Source organism: Elephas maximus, chromosome 15 (assembly GCF_024166365.1).
Source record: "Elephas maximus indicus isolate mEleMax1 chromosome 15, mEleMax1 primary haplotype, whole genome shotgun sequence".
Taxonomy (NCBI): domain Eukaryota; kingdom Metazoa; phylum Chordata; class Mammalia; order Proboscidea; family Elephantidae; genus Elephas; species Elephas maximus.
The window spans coordinates 7,954,353-7,969,799 of record NC_064833.1 but is presented as its reverse complement, the minus strand read 5'-3'; the positions used below and the strand labels follow the sequence as shown (position 1 = coordinate 7,969,799).

The 15,447-nt window shown below is 42.1% G+C and overlaps 1 long non-coding RNA gene across 4 annotated transcripts in view; it reads left to right on the top strand.

The window, feature by feature from the left end:
• Positions 1–15,447, top strand: part of LOC126058526 (uncharacterized) — a 217,474-nt gene that overhangs the window by 118,805 nt on the left and 83,222 nt on the right. For 2 of the 4 annotated variants that reach the window (XR_007513236.1, XR_007513235.1), the window contains 2 exons: positions 5,169–5,269; positions 9,163–11,583. The exons of the other annotated variants lie outside the window; for them this stretch is intronic. This is a non-coding gene — a long non-coding RNA (uncharacterized LOC126058526). Of the gene's footprint in view, positions 1–5,168; positions 5,270–9,162; positions 11,584–15,447 lie in introns of those variants that run through there. 4 annotated transcript variants of the gene reach the window in all.

Sequence of the window (15,447 nt, the reverse complement as noted above, 5' to 3'; positions counted from 1 at the left end):
TAGGGAACTTATTTTGAAATGTCTAAATTGCCTGCATCAAAGAAGAAGTCTTCTGTCCTTCTATGTGGCTGACGACCCTGCATTCAGCCCCTAAGACATCCACCTTGTGTGTTACCTCTTGGCTTAGATCGCTTTAAGCTCAGCTCCTGTGCTTGTGGTACCTGTTTATGGCACCTGGGTGCCCCTCTTTCCCTTTTTGATTCTGTGCTCTTATGTATTCAATGTCTTAAGAATTTATTTTATCCATTATTTTTATGTAAGATACAAGAGGGGCATCTATGTTGTGTTAACTCATTCCACAATATGTCAAAACTTGAACCCACCAATCTCATTTCTTCTTCTAGCAATCCCATGCACCATGTATTTTTATCCAGACATTTAATAATGGGACACTTGGGCTCAGAGACATTGAGTAACTTGTCCATGGTCATCCAGTTATTAAATGACAGAGTAAGAAACCCACTATCTTTCTACCTTACTGTTGTAACTCTGAGGATTGCAAGAAAATTAAGTGTATTGTAAGGACGGATGAATGAACACATTGGTTAGATAAGGTTGTATTCGCCAGCAATCTCTAGGCTGCAAGTAACAGAAATAGCTCAAGCTGTTTCAAGGAAAAAATGTTTTAGCTCGCTTATCTGGAAACATCCATTATGGCACAGTAGTCTGTCTTCATTTCTGAGCTCTGATTGTCTATGAATTGGCTTTATTCTTGTGTAAGCTGGCCCAATATGGTGGAAACACTGCTACAGACCAGTTGAGGTCTACATCCTACAGTTGGATAGCCTCGAAAGAAAGAAAACAAAAACAAAACCAAAAAACTCAATTACAAGGTCTTCCCTACACGGCACAGAGGCTGAAATTGTAGTTCCTGGCTGAGCAGCTTCTTCCCAGCAAAGCCTTGATAGCATGAGACAGAAACACAAATCTTTGTTGGACAGTTCGTGGTCATAGTCCCAGTAAGATTTGCTGAATGACTAAATAATCTCAGCACACTTTGTTTCAAGTATGCTTGGGGTATGAGGGACGCTGGAACCAATTCTATATTTTATTTTTATTTAGTTTTCTTTTTCTTCTCAGAAGGAAAAGCTAGATGATATCCCGCATGTGGAGGAAGCCGGAACTCTCGGAAGGCCAGGAAAGGACAGAACACTTGCGGGGCGTCTCTGAAGACTTTGGGAGCTGCCTTAGAGAAGCTACAGTAGCCAAGACGTTCCTGGTGTGACTCGAAGTGGCTGCTCATGGTTTTCTGGACCAGACACATCATTCATTATTCCTATTATTTACATACTGTTCTACCTTTGGAAGACTTAGGAGGAAAAGGGAAAGGAAGGGAAGGAAATAGGAATAAATGTTATTGAACTTCTACAATGTGCCTGGCCCTATAGCAGCCACATCACATAGGTTATCTCATTCGATTGCCCTAATAACTCTATAGGGACATATCATTATATGTTAATTTACATATAAAATAAAATGCAGTCAGAATCCAATAATTGGAGTAAACATTTAAAAAACTCTTCACATGCACCAGTTACTGAGCTATGTGCTTTAGATAGAATTCATCCTTAATCTTCTTGGTAACCCCGTTAGTTTGGAACCTCTGAGAGGTCAGTAAACATGTTCAAGATCACTGACGTAGTTAAGGTGGAGAACAAGCAAGGACCTAGACAAGCTATTTCGCTGATTAAGAAGCCAATGGGATTTAGCCCAGGTTTGCCTTACCCCAAAGTTCCTGCCCTTTCTAGCCAGGCTGGCATCTTTGGTTTTCGGCAGTCACTTGTTGTTACTTGCATGCCCCCAAGTGGAGGAAAAGCGAAGGTCACATGGCACCTGAGTGGAATGAGCTGTGATAAAGAGGAAGAAACAGCAGAAAGGGGATGTGGAGAGGTGGGGTGGTATGCTGGCAGGAAGGGCTGGCAGGAAGTGAGTCAACTCTTCAAGAGGCTGCCCACCCTGAGAAGCAAGGACAGAGAGCTTTTAGTCTGGGTGCACTGTGTAATGTGGTGTAGGAGCTACTGGGGACATGTGTCTTTGTTTGGCTTGAATCCCAGCATGTCTGTTAGAACTTATTGGTGCCCTGCTTCCAGGGTGAGAAATGCTTGCGGGCAGCTCACTAGGCTGGTAGCTTCTGTGTATCTAAAGGGAACAGCACGTATCCTCAGGCAATGCAACTCATTCACTCTGGAGTTTGGGCTCAGGATTGTTTACATACAAATGTGTGTGTAGGTGCACGTATGTGTGTAAACATCTGTAGATATGTGTGAGATATATAGAGCTATATATATATACGTAAATGTAGATGTACATAACCTTGTATCTCTCAGCATCGACTCAGCTGAAACAAAAATGTTTTATTATTATCAGTAATAACGTTCTTTCTGAGAATTGAGAGGTTGACTGGCCACTCTGACTCCGGGCTAAATCTTGTTTTTTCAATTGCTCCATCCTTTTTCACCTTAAAGATAAAAATAACAGTTGAGAGCCTTTTTCAGTTCTTAAGGGAAAGAAAAAAAAAAACAACAACAAAAATAATGTGACATTCCTCTGCGATCTTCACTGGAGCGGCGTTGCCGGGGTAAGTGGGAATGCTCGCAATCTTTGTCTGAGGGAGAAAATGAAATGACATTGACTGCATACTGTGTGCCAAACACCAGACCTTTTACCTTCCTTACCCTAGCTGACTCTGGCAAGAATCTGGAGAGTTTGATAGGCTCCTCCCCACTTATGTATTTGGGTGATGAGGTTCAGAGTAGTTAAGTAACATGACTCACAATACCCAACCAGCGTATGATGAGGCTAGGACTGAGCCTTGCTCTCACTAACCCAAAAAAAACCCCAAAGGCCATGGCATTTCCATTAAACCTATGGACTTCGAACTTTGGTGTGCTTCAGGATCACTCCTGCAGCCCTTTAGAAAAGATAGATATCTGAGCCCTGTCCTAGCTCTGCTGAATCTTAATACATGACTTAATGCATTGTGCTATTTTTAGGAAACTCAACCCGCTAACAAAGAAAACATATATTGGCATTTCATAAAAAAAATTAAAAAAAAAAATCCAGCATTTTAGGATGGTCAAATTATATATTCCTAAGAATTCCTTTTTAGTCTTTGATGTCTGTATTGGTTATCTATTACTGTGTAACAAGTTGCCCTAAATCTTAACAGCTTAAAACAACAAAGAGTTATTATCTCACCTTTAATGTGGGTCAGGACTCTGGGAACCATTTAATTGAATGCCGCTGGCTTCAGGTCTCTTATGAGGTTTCACTCAAGCGGTTAAGCCAAGGCTGTGGTCTCCTTTGAAGTCTCGACCTGGATGAGAGGCTCCACTTCCATGCTACTGGGTTGTTTGCACACCTTGATCCTCTGCCACGTGGGCCTCTCCGCAGGGTGGCCACGTGACATGGCAGCTGGCTTTCCACAGAGAAAAGGATCTGAGAGAGTGCATGAAAGTGCCTTAAGATGTGAGCTGCAGTGATTTTATAACTTAGCTTCAGAAGTGATATCCTATCACTTCAGCTGCATTCTCGTCGTTAGAAGTGAGTCAACTCTTCAGTCTGCACTCAAAACCCAAAAGCCAAACCCACTGCAGTCAAGTCGATTCTGACTCATAGCGACGCTATAGGACAGAGTAGAACTGCGCCATAGTGTTTCCAAGGCTGTAATCCTTACAGAAGCAGACTGTCATATCTTTCTTCTGTGGAGCAGCTGGTGGGTTCAAACTGCCCAACTTTCAGTGAGCAGCCAAGTGGATGTTATTGTTATTTTGTTATTGTCATTGTTATTGTTGTGGTGGACAAACTCTAAGATGGGCCCCTATGATCCCATTTTCCGTAGGGTCACTATGAGTTGGAACTGACACGATGGCACCTAACAACAACACAACACTCTTATGATGTCTCTTTCTTTTATGTTGCTGGTTTATGGAACAGCAAAATGCACTAAATTTCAGGGTGGAAAATTTCCTCTCTCTCATATGTTTGGCTCATTGGCCTAAACTTCAACTTCCTTATACATAAATGAGGATTAAATTGTTTAACAGCCTGGTTGAAAAGTGACTACGCAATCGCACCCTGGAAGAGCTCTGGTTGCTCAGTAGTTAAGCGCTTGGCTACTAACTGAAAGGTCGGCGGTTCGAACCCACTAGCCACTTTATGGGAGGAAAACAAAGCAGTCTGCTTCCACAAGGATTTACAGCCTTGGAAACCCTATGGGGCGGTTCTGCTCTGTCGTATAGAGTCAATATGAGTTAGAATTGACTTGATGGTACACAAGAAGAACAACTGAACCCCATTTTCCTGGGCTTAGCCTTAATCTCTTTATCAACTTGGCTTTGTTTAGAAGTTCCATGTTACTTCTTCCTAGTGGGTTTACATCTGGGTGGGCATATGTCATATCATCAGCAAAGTTGTAAACTTCTGCAGTGCAGAGGCTGTTTCTCACTTATCTTGCCATGTTCATAATCTTTTATTTAGTTACTTACACTCTGTCATTTCAATAAGCTTTGGAGACAGCTAACAAAAAATCATTCAGTGGGATCAGTTAAAATAGTCCCATTAATCTCTGAAGAGTCCAGGATCTAACGGGGTGGTACATACAGTTTCCAGTTGCCATCAAGCTGACTCTGACTCATGGCAACCCCCGTGTGACAGAGTAGAACTGTGCTCCGTAGGGTTTTCAATGGATGATTTGAAGTAGATTGCCAGCTTTTCCCTTTGAACCACCAACTCCCCTGTTAGTACCCGAGAGTGATAACCATTTGACTCCCCAGGAACTTCTGGTGCATACAGTAGGTGCTCAGTACTTTTTGTTGCTGTTGTTGAATTGTGCCAACACAGTAATGATCAAGATGGTTTCCATTCTTGGAAATCCCAGATGTTCCTCTCCTTTTCACTAATGAGCTCACTTTGCCTAATCCCCCATCCTTATTAGCAGATCATAGAATGCACCTGTCAGTGGCTTGTAGCTGTGCAGAAGGATATTCTGTGTTCCTTGTATTACAGGGCAGGTAATTGAACTTGCTTGTATTTTCATATGTCTCCTTTTTTATTTCCAACTTTACTTAGGTTTGTTAACATGGCTTTAAGATGTTTTGATTGGCTTTGTCTTTGGAATTGCAGCCTTTGTAAATTTTCACTTGATTTTTGTATTCCTCAATCATCAGCCCTAGGCACCATCTTCCTCCCGCCACCCAATTTCTCCAGCTTTCCAGATCCTTGCCCACGCAGGAAAGGAGATCCAACTACTTGGCATGGATTTTTGAAGGTAGTTCTTACTAATGTTTTCTGTTTCCTCTCAATCCAGCCCTGGGAGTGGATGAAACTATTAACTGTGAATGTTTTGAATTAAGTTACCCAATTATGAAGAGTCCCTTAAATTTTCTCTTTAAATCTAATTCAGGCTTCTCTTTCCAGACTGATTCAATTAAGATTCATTTTAACAGCAGAACCCTGTCTTCATAATTGTTCTTTTTAAGTCCTTTAAAAAGGCATGCATCAAATTCCCAAGTGCTGCCTGGCTTCCCAGTTTTACCTCCAATTCCCTACTTAATGAAGCTGAAAATAGTGGGCGATTATATTGTTCCTTGGTTTTTACGGGGCAGGCCCAGGATTATTAGTCCAATTCCGCCGAAATACTACGAATCTGAAATTTTCACCAGAATTTAGAGCATAGTCCGTGTGTGTGTAGAATGTGGAGGAGTTATTTCCAATGCATTTTCATTCCAAAAATATTTATTGTGCTCCTGTTATGTGGCAGGGTCCCTGGGTGGTACAACCAGTTAATACTCCCCACTGCTAATTGAAAGGTTGGAGGTTCAAATGGCACCTGGGAAGAAAGGTTCGGCCATCTATTTCCAAAAAATCAGCCACTGAGCCACACTGTGGCACACAGTGCTACTCTGATACACACAGTTCACACAAGTCCACTTCGATCCGCTCCTGATACTGATTCTCCTCCTCCCATCTTCATTCTTCTCTTATTCATCCCTCAATGTACTTTAGTTTGGATCATGAGTACTACCAAGTTTCCAAGTTATAACCTTGCCGATTTCCACTCTGATTTGGGCCCTCCCATTGCTGGTGTCTCCTGGACCTTAATGGGGTGTGATCAGGCCCCATCATCCACATTTATTCCCTTCCAGCCTGGTTTTCAACACCGATGGGGTCGTAGGTGGACCTTTGCCTCCTGAACTATCCAGATGTACTGAGCTGCAGAGAGTACTTTCACCCAGATGGAAGGATTACCAGGACGGTGATGCATCCTTTCTAACTTCAAGTATTATCTGTCACCTTTCCTGTGGTCACTGTCCTTCTGGGCTGGCCAAGAGTGACTTTCCCAGTTTTAACCTCTGCTGGAATCAGGCCTTGCATTGGCTCCTACACTGTCACATTTGTGGTTGTCTTTAAAGTTTTTTGTGAGTTATGGTAATTGTGTAACTCTCAGATGTTTCTGGCATGGTAGTAAGCCTACCCTCTCTTATTTCCCTTCTCCCTTTAACATTATGCATGTGGCTTATTTTAGCCTATGGAAAGAAGCAGCCTTCTTGGAAGAAACTTTAAGACTCAGAGTACAGTTTGATTCATTCTAGTTCTCCTACTATGAGGATAATGGAAGCCCTTATGGGAAGAGAGACTCTGTTGATCTGGATTCCTATTTCACTACTGGTTGGGTCATATGGCATAAGTGAGAAACATATTTTTTGTTGCATTAAACACTAAGGTGTGGAATTGCTGTTGCTGCAACATAACCTTGCCCATCCTGACTGATGCAATAACCTTAGCTGGGTCACGTCTCTCTGGGGACTGCAGTTTATGTTAGCGAAAGAAAGTAACCAAACAGTTGCTGTCCAGTTGACTCCGACCATGGAGACCCCATCTGTTGCAGGGTAGAACTGCGCTCCATAGGGTTTTCAATGGATATTACCTTTTGGAAGCAGATCACCAGACCCTTCTTCCAAGCTGACTCTGGGTGGATTCAAACCACCAACCTTCTGGTTAGTAGCTGAGCACTTAACCATTTGCACCACCCTGGAAGCCTTAAAAGGAGGAATTAGGAGTAAATTATCACTTGCATTTCTCTCATTGCTGACATTCTAGGACTCTACATTTTCTCTGACAGCATCCGGGCAAGAATAGTGGCCCACTTATTTGTTCCCCTTGGAATCTTTTCGCAAAGCTCAGGAATGATTAAGTTATGTGCCTAGATAATGCCCAGCTGCAACAGAACGAGACAGCTGGCTAAACAATTGTAAACTATAATCAGGCGTGTACTCCAGATGCTCAAATATTACTGTCAAATGTCCAAATAAATGCCCATCACAATTTGGAAGCTGATAGTTCTCTTTCTCTTAATACAATTTTTACTGGCTGTCAAATTAATTTATGGTACAGTCATAATGCTAGCGCCACATTGTTTTATTAGGGATATGAGAACATTGTGGAAAATGTTTGTGAAACCAAGCATGTAGGATAGATAATATACCAATGAAATACCAGAATCACAAGAGCAATTTTTCAAGTGGAAGGATCTTATTATTAAAACCCGTTTTTCTGATGTTTATAAATATGGTCGAATATGTTATCCTTACACTTAATACCATTTTCTTATCTGAAGGAGAGTAACACGGGGGACACTTATTTGCAGACCTCCCTGACGTGATTGTTTCACAGGAGATTCCATGTGGAAATCTTGTAATCAGACTCTGGTTGGAGTCTGGATTTTTCCAGTGTTGCTAATGTGACTTCACCTCTCTGAGTTTTAATTTCTTGAATTGTAAAATTAAAATAGCATTTTGCATTTCAAAATATGTTATGGATAAAATTAGAGTATTTATATAGTCTCAATCCTTCCACTGGAAATAGCCGTTTCCATTCTGAATGGTATGGTTGCCTTTATCGTTATCATCATTGTCAGTGGCATCTTTGGCCTGATAGAAAAGGCATGGATACTTGCCTCTGATGGTTTCACTGGCCACTGGCAACACGTCTTAGCACATCAGATTCTACTGACATGAAAAAGCCACAAGGTAAGATTAACTGCCCTTAATGTGACACTCTGTCATTTTCAGCATGACTTCACCAGCAGATATCGCAAGGGTTTTCTCATAAAACCCAGCTTAATGAGTTAATTAACCTTTGGGGGGTATTAGAGGACAAAATGGATGTACATTTCAAAGGAGCATTATCCCAAAATTGTTCCAAACCGCATGTCTGAACAATTTTCATCTTTACCACAGCTAACTTGATGGTCAGAATTCAGTGAACACCTTTTACTCACTCTGGTTCTGGGATAATCCACGCCATACCTCATCGATTTAATAAATTCTTCCTCTTTCTAAGGCTGTCTGTCTGAGAAATGGGAGGAGACGAATTTCACTAGAGCTGTAAAGATTTCAGAGTTTAAAGGGTGGTGCCTCCCAGCATTTGAAAAGAATTCTCTTCTTTTAATGAAGAATCAAAAAAGCACCAAGGCTTATCATGGGTGAATTTTAACTGGCTTCAAAATGATTCAGTAATGATAACAAACACCAAACCAGTCACTACTGAGTCAATTCCAACTCACGACAAACCCATACGTGCCAGAGTGGGACTGTGCCCCATAGGGTTTCCAATGGCTGGTTTTTCAAGAAGTAGATCACCAGACCTTTCTTCTAAGGGACCTCTCGGTGGACTTGAACTACCAACCTTTGGTTAGCAGGTGAGCACTTAACCATTTGCACCACTCAAAACACATTGCTGTCGACCCTATAGGACAGAGTAGGACTGCCCCACTGAGTTTCTAAGGAGTGGCTGGTGGTTTCCAACTGCCAACCTTTTTGGTTAGCAGCCGAGCTCTTAACCACTGCACCACTAGGGTTCCTTGCACCACCCAGGGACTCCTAATAATAATAACAGCTAATAATTACTGAGCATTTACTATATGGCAAGCACTGCTAAGTACTTATATAGATTAAGTCACTAAACCCCATAACTGAAGTTGTAACAGCCCCATAAATTGAAATCTACTGTTATCCTCTTTTCAAAGCTGAGGAAATAGAGTAGAATGGCTTAAGTGACTCTTCCTAGGTCTTTCAGCTAATAAGGTGAGACTTGTCATTCAAACCCAGTTTGGCTGACTCTAAAGCTTGCACTCCTAATCACTGTGCATTTCTGTCCCAGCTCAGAGATATTTGCTGATGGAAGCAGAAGAAAAAGCCAAATCCAACTCCACCTGGCTGGGCTGTATCGTCAGAGTTGAACTTTCACTGAGTGACATGTATTATTATCTTACAACATCTTCATTTTAAGAAATGAACAAATGACACTAAATAATTGGTACATCTCTGGATTTCAGAACTCAAGGAGATTCCTAGGCTCCATGGGGAAAACACAAAATTTAAAACGAATTCATTAGCTGTACTTTCTCTCCTGGATGCTTATTTTAAAGTATCTTTCAGGTGACTGCAATGTCAATTGCATGAAGGTAGAGAATTTAGTTCCCTTTTTTCACTGATGTAGCCCCAGTGCCTAGAATAATGCTTCTTATGTCAAGTCGACAAGGATTTCATTTTACTTGGATTCACAATCAATGCCCATGGAAGCAGCAGTCAAGAAATCAAACGATGTATTGCTGCAAAAGGCCTCTTTAAAGAGTTAAAAAGTAAAGAAGTCACCCTGAGGACTAAGGTGCACTTGACCCAAGCCATGATATTTTCAATTCCCTCATATGCGTGCGAAAGCTGGACAATGAATAAGGAAGACCAAAAAAGAATTGATGCCTTTGAATTATGGAGTTGGTGAAGAATACTGAATATACTGTGGACTGGCAGAAGAACAAACCTGTCTTGGAAGAACTATGGCCGGTATGCCCCTTAGAAGCAAGGGTGGTGAGACTTCGTCTCAGGTACTCTGGACATGTAATCAGGAGGGACCGGTCCTAGAGAAAGACATCATGATTGGAAAAGTAGATGGTCAGTGAAAGAGAGGAAGACCGTCAATGAGATGGGTTGACACAGTGGCTGCAAGGATTTGAACTCAAACATAGCAACGGGTGTGAGAATGGTGCAGTATCGGGCAGTGTTTGGTTCTGTTGTATATAGGGTGCTATGAGTTGGAACAAACTTGATAGCACCTAACAACAACAACAGGCTGTAGATGTTCAATAAATATGTGTTGACTAAATGAGTGCGTTATCTCTTTTTCTTGGGAGCATATTTTCCTGTTTGTGTTGTTGTTGTTAGCTGTCATTAAGTCAAAGCCCTACTCATGGTGACCACATGCATCATGGAATGAAAGGTTACCCTGTCCTGTACCATCCCCGTGGTCAATGGATCAGACTATCGTGATCCTTAGGTTTTCATTAGCTGATTTTTGGAAGTAGATTGCCAGGCCTTTCTTCCTAGTCTGTCTTAGCCTGGAAGCTCCACTGAACCTATTTAGCATTATAGTAACACACAAGCCTTCACTGACAAAAGGGTGGTAGTCGTGCATGAGGGGCCTTGGCCAGAAATCAAACCTGGGACTCCTGTATGTAAAGCGAGAATTCTATCACTGACCCACCAATGCCTGTTTGTTTTATTGTTAGGTGCTGTCTAGTTGGTTCCAATTCATAGGGATCCAGTGCACAACAGAATGAAACACTGCCCAGTCCTGCCCCATCCTCACAGTCATTGCTGTTTGATCCCATTGTTGTAGCCACTGTGTCAATCCATTTCCTTGAGGGTCTTCTTTTTTGCTGACCCTCTATTTTCCAAGCATGATGTCCCTCTTTAGGGATTGGCCTCTCCTGATAACATGACCAAAACAAATAAGACAAAGTCTCTCCATCCTCACCTCTAAAGAGTACTTCTTCCAGACAGATTCGTTTTTCTGGCAGTCCACACCGTATTCAATATTCTTCACCAAGACCATAATTCAAAGGCACCGATTCTTCTTTGGTCTTCCTTATTCACTGTCCAGCTTTCACATGCATGTGAGGTGATTGAAAATATCATGCCTTGGGTTTGGTGCGCCTTAGTCCTGGAAGTGACGTCTTTGCTTTTTAATTGCTATCTGTCCCTCCTGGTGATGGCTTTCCTCATGTGGCTTATGAGTTTTGACTGTGAGCTCATCTTCTGTGGTTGCTAGTTCTTTTGGAGAACTATTAGATCTCCAGTCATGGAGCATCCACCAGGCAGGTCTATGTCTGCCTCTGCTTCAGAGGATTGGGAGAATATGGATTTTATCGGTCCTGGAGCAATTTTTAGATATTAGTTTCTTGGCTTACAGTTTCTTTAATATTCAGGGAATGTGAACTAATATCCTACATATTCTTATAAGACAGGCCTGGGTTTCTGCATGTCCAGCATGACCGTAAACTTTCTTTGCTTTCCCCGGGCCAGTGGTAGAGTTTTTTGTGGCCTATTCACATACAGACTGGACGTTTATGCTTTTGCCCTTCTAGTTGAGAGCTCAGGTGTGCCAAGGGGCAATGGCCTGAAATTCTTGCCCCTTCCTGGTATTAAAAATCCATCCCCAGGACTACAATTTCATATTTGGTTCAGATTCCCTGGTACATTCTTTAATTTTGTTTTCTCCTCCCCGATATGCTTGTTCTTCATTCCTGGCATCTGTGAATTTCCCTTTATTGGATTAAGCTTACTTTATGTATCAAAAAATAATAAATTTTGGTTAGGTTTTATCCAGATTTCTATGTGTTTCAGCTTGGAGGGAGAGATTTTCCATGTCAGCTCAGTCTATTACAGTGAATAGAAACCCTAAGCAGCACATGAATGATAAAAGTGTTGCTGGCAATAACAGTATTAAAATTGTCCTTTGTCTTTTTAGTTGCCACCTCAACTCAGCTGTGAGCTCATGAAGGCTGAGACTGAGACTGCATCATATACTAAACCCACACTATCCTCAGCACATCAGAAGTCATGGTCAACATTTGCAACTTATTGAACCATCCACTTTTAGTCATCCTTTCATTCTTCATTCATTCTTCCTCCATTTATTGACTCTACCTCCTGCCTTCATTGTGGTTCTAACGACCCACAACCTCTTCTCCAAACCTCTACAGACTTGGGGATATGTGCCAAGGCCTTGGGAATTTTGACTCAGTGATTTCTGATTTTCCCCCAAACCGATTTTCAAAATTCCACATACATCTGCTGTACCATCATTGAACCCTGATTATCTCTTCCTGACCTACAACATCCTTTCTTTTCTAGACTTACTCATGGCATGGAATGACATACCACTTTCAGTGCTATATCTGAGTGTCATGGATTGAATTGTCCCCCTCCCCCCGCAAAAAAAACAAAAAATATGTGTTAACTTGGTTAGGCCATGATTCCCAGTATTGTGTGATTGTCCTCCATTTTGTGATTTTCCTATGTGTTATAAATCATAATCTCTGCCTGTGGTTAAAGAGGATTAGGGTGGGATGTAACACCCTTGCTCAGGTCACATGCCTGATCCAATATAAAGGGAATTTCCCTGGGGTGTGGCCTCTACCACCTTTTATCTTACAAGAGATAAAAGGAAAGGGAAGTGAGCAGAGAGTTAGGGACCTCATACCACCAAGAAAGCAGTGCCAGAGCAGAGTGCATCATTTTGACCCATGGTTCCTGCCCAGAGAAGCTGCTAGTCCAGGGGAAGGCTGATCACAAGGACCTTCCCCCAGAGCTGACAGAGAAAGCCTTCCCCTGGAGTGACACCATGAATTTGGACTTGTAGCCTACTAGACTGTGAGAGAATAAATTTCTCTTTGTTGAAGCCATCCATTCACTTGTGGTATTTTTGTTACAGCAGCACTAGATGACTAAAACACCAGCCATGGCCTAGTACTCTCTTGATGAATTAAGGTAAACTTGATTCTGAAGTACAGCTGGGCACAGGAGATTACACCTTTGGGTTGTGTTGAGTATTAAAGGTGAATAACTTAAGGCGCGTCTAGACAACAGTTGTTGTAATTGCCATGATGTCAGTGCCAAATCATGGTGACCTTATGTATAAACGAACGAAATGTTGCCTAGTCCTGTGCCATCCTCATGATTGTTGGCATGTTTGAGTCCATTGTTGTGAACACTGTGTATTGTGAGTGCCTTCCAACTTAGAAGGTCATCTTCCAGCACTGTACTGAACAATATTCCATTGTGATCCCAGAGTTTTCATTGGCTAATTTTGGGGAGTATATTGCAATGCTTCTCTTTCTAGTTTGTCTTAGTCTGAAATCTGTCCTCCATGAGTAACCCTGTGGTATTTGAAATACTGGTGGTATAACTTCAAGCATCATAGCCATGTGCAAGCCGCCACAGTACCATAAACTGAGAGATGGCTGGTGGACACAGCAGTTAGTAGTACACAAACCATACCTAGGATGGAAAAGCCAACCTTTTAACCACTACACCACCAGGGCTCCTGTTGTGGCTTAAACACTGGGAAACTGGGTGGGAATTTAGCAACGAAAAAATATGGTCCTTTCCCTCTTACCTCCAATTAGAGGTAGTTGGAACCACTTGTGTGTGATTGGAGACAGCCCTATTTGGAAACAAGGAGAAATGCTGTGCACTGTGGGCTGAGAAGAAGAAATTGAGGCTACATTGATCCTCCCCACCTGCCCTGCCTGGGCTGGGAAAACCTTATTAGGTTGTTACAGCCTCAGCAGATAAATCTGAGAATTCATTTTTATTTATATGTGTTTGCTCGGCATTTCCTGTGATAGACTTCAGTTGTAAAGAGAGTTATAAATGGTGTTTCTGCAGGCTGTTTTTACTGCACTGTGTCTGTGTTATTTCACAGGGACCCATTGAGACCCGATTCCAAAAGGTCTTGTTGTTGAATAGAGGTCTGCTCCTTGTTAGCTGCAGTCCAGAGAATTCTTGATTGACATTCTGGAGCTGCTCCAAGTACTCAGAGTGGTCAGGAAGGCCACACAGTGTGAATATGGCTCTACAGTTCATTCCACGCACTTGGTAACTGTGGGGTTATTCATTCATTCACTTATGTAATGTACGACTATAAATGTAAATACCACTACACTATAAATAAATTATATATACGTACAAGTGGGCCGCTATGAGTCGGAATCAACTCGACGGCACTGGGTATATGTGTATATATGTGTATGTATATGTGTTTATATATATAAACCACCAGTTGATTCCGATTCACAGTGGCACCACGAGTGTATCAGAGAGGAACTGTGCTCCGTAGGTTTTCACTGGCTGATTTTTTGGAAACAGTTCGCCAGGCCTTCCTTTTGAGGTTCCTCTGGATGAACTCAAACCTCCAATCTTTCTGTTAGCAGCTCAGCACATTATCTGTTTGCACTGACCAGGGACATCATATGTATATATGCATGTGTATATATATGTATAGAAGTGTGTGTATACACATACACACACAAATATACACACACACATATATTGTTGTTGTGTGTCCTTGAGTCTATTTGGATTCACAGCAACCCTACAGGACAGAGTAGAACTGCCCATGGGGCTCCCTAGGCTGTAATCTTTATGGAAGCAGCTCGTCAGATTTTTTTCTCTTGTAGAGTGGCTGGTGGGTCCAAACAGCCAACGTTTCGGTTAGCAAACGAGCACTGAACCATTGTGCCACCAGGGCTCCTTTCACACACATATACGTATATATATTTATGTACATGTATATATAAGAAGCACTGGTGGCACAGTGGTTAAGTGCTTGGCTGCTAACTAAGAGGTCAGCGGTTCAAACCCGTCAGCTGCTCCGTGGAGAAAGATGTGGCAGTCTGCTTCCATAAAGATTACAGCCTTGGAAACCCTATGGGGCAGTTCTACTCTGTCCTATAGGGTTGCTATGAGTTGGAATCAACTCTACAGCAGTGGGATATTTGTGTGTGTGTGTGTGTGTGTGTGTGTGCATCTTATAATCATCCAGGCTATTCTAAGCCTATGGAATATGATGTAGAACAGAAGCAAACAAAAAGATTTTGCTCTGTTAGAGCTTACTTTCTTGTGGGTATGGAGAGTAGGAGTCACAAGCTTCTGTAAACTACTATGGCAAAGAATGAATGATGTAATGCGAGATAGAGATAACTGTAATGAAGAGAAGTATCTTGAAGAGCAATAGTGGAGGTGGAAGGGTGGCAGGAAGAGGAGATTGGTTTAGATAGGATGGCTGGGAAGGGTCCTATGAGAAGGCAAAATTTCACTGGAAACCTGTGGACTGAGAGAGTAGGTCATACAGAAGAGAGTTCTAAGCAGAAGAAAGAGCAAGTAGAAAGGCCCTGGGGTGGGAACATACTTGACATGTTTGAATCAAAATAAATAAGTTGTGTGCCCTGCACTGTAGCTGGGCCTCAGTGAATAAGGGATGGGGTGGTAGGAGGTGAGGTGCAGAGTTAGGCAGGGTTAAGATTGTGTAAGGTGATCTAAAACCTTGAAACACTTACTAAGGCTTTGCACTTTATCCTGATGGTAAGGGTTTTGAGCAGGAAAA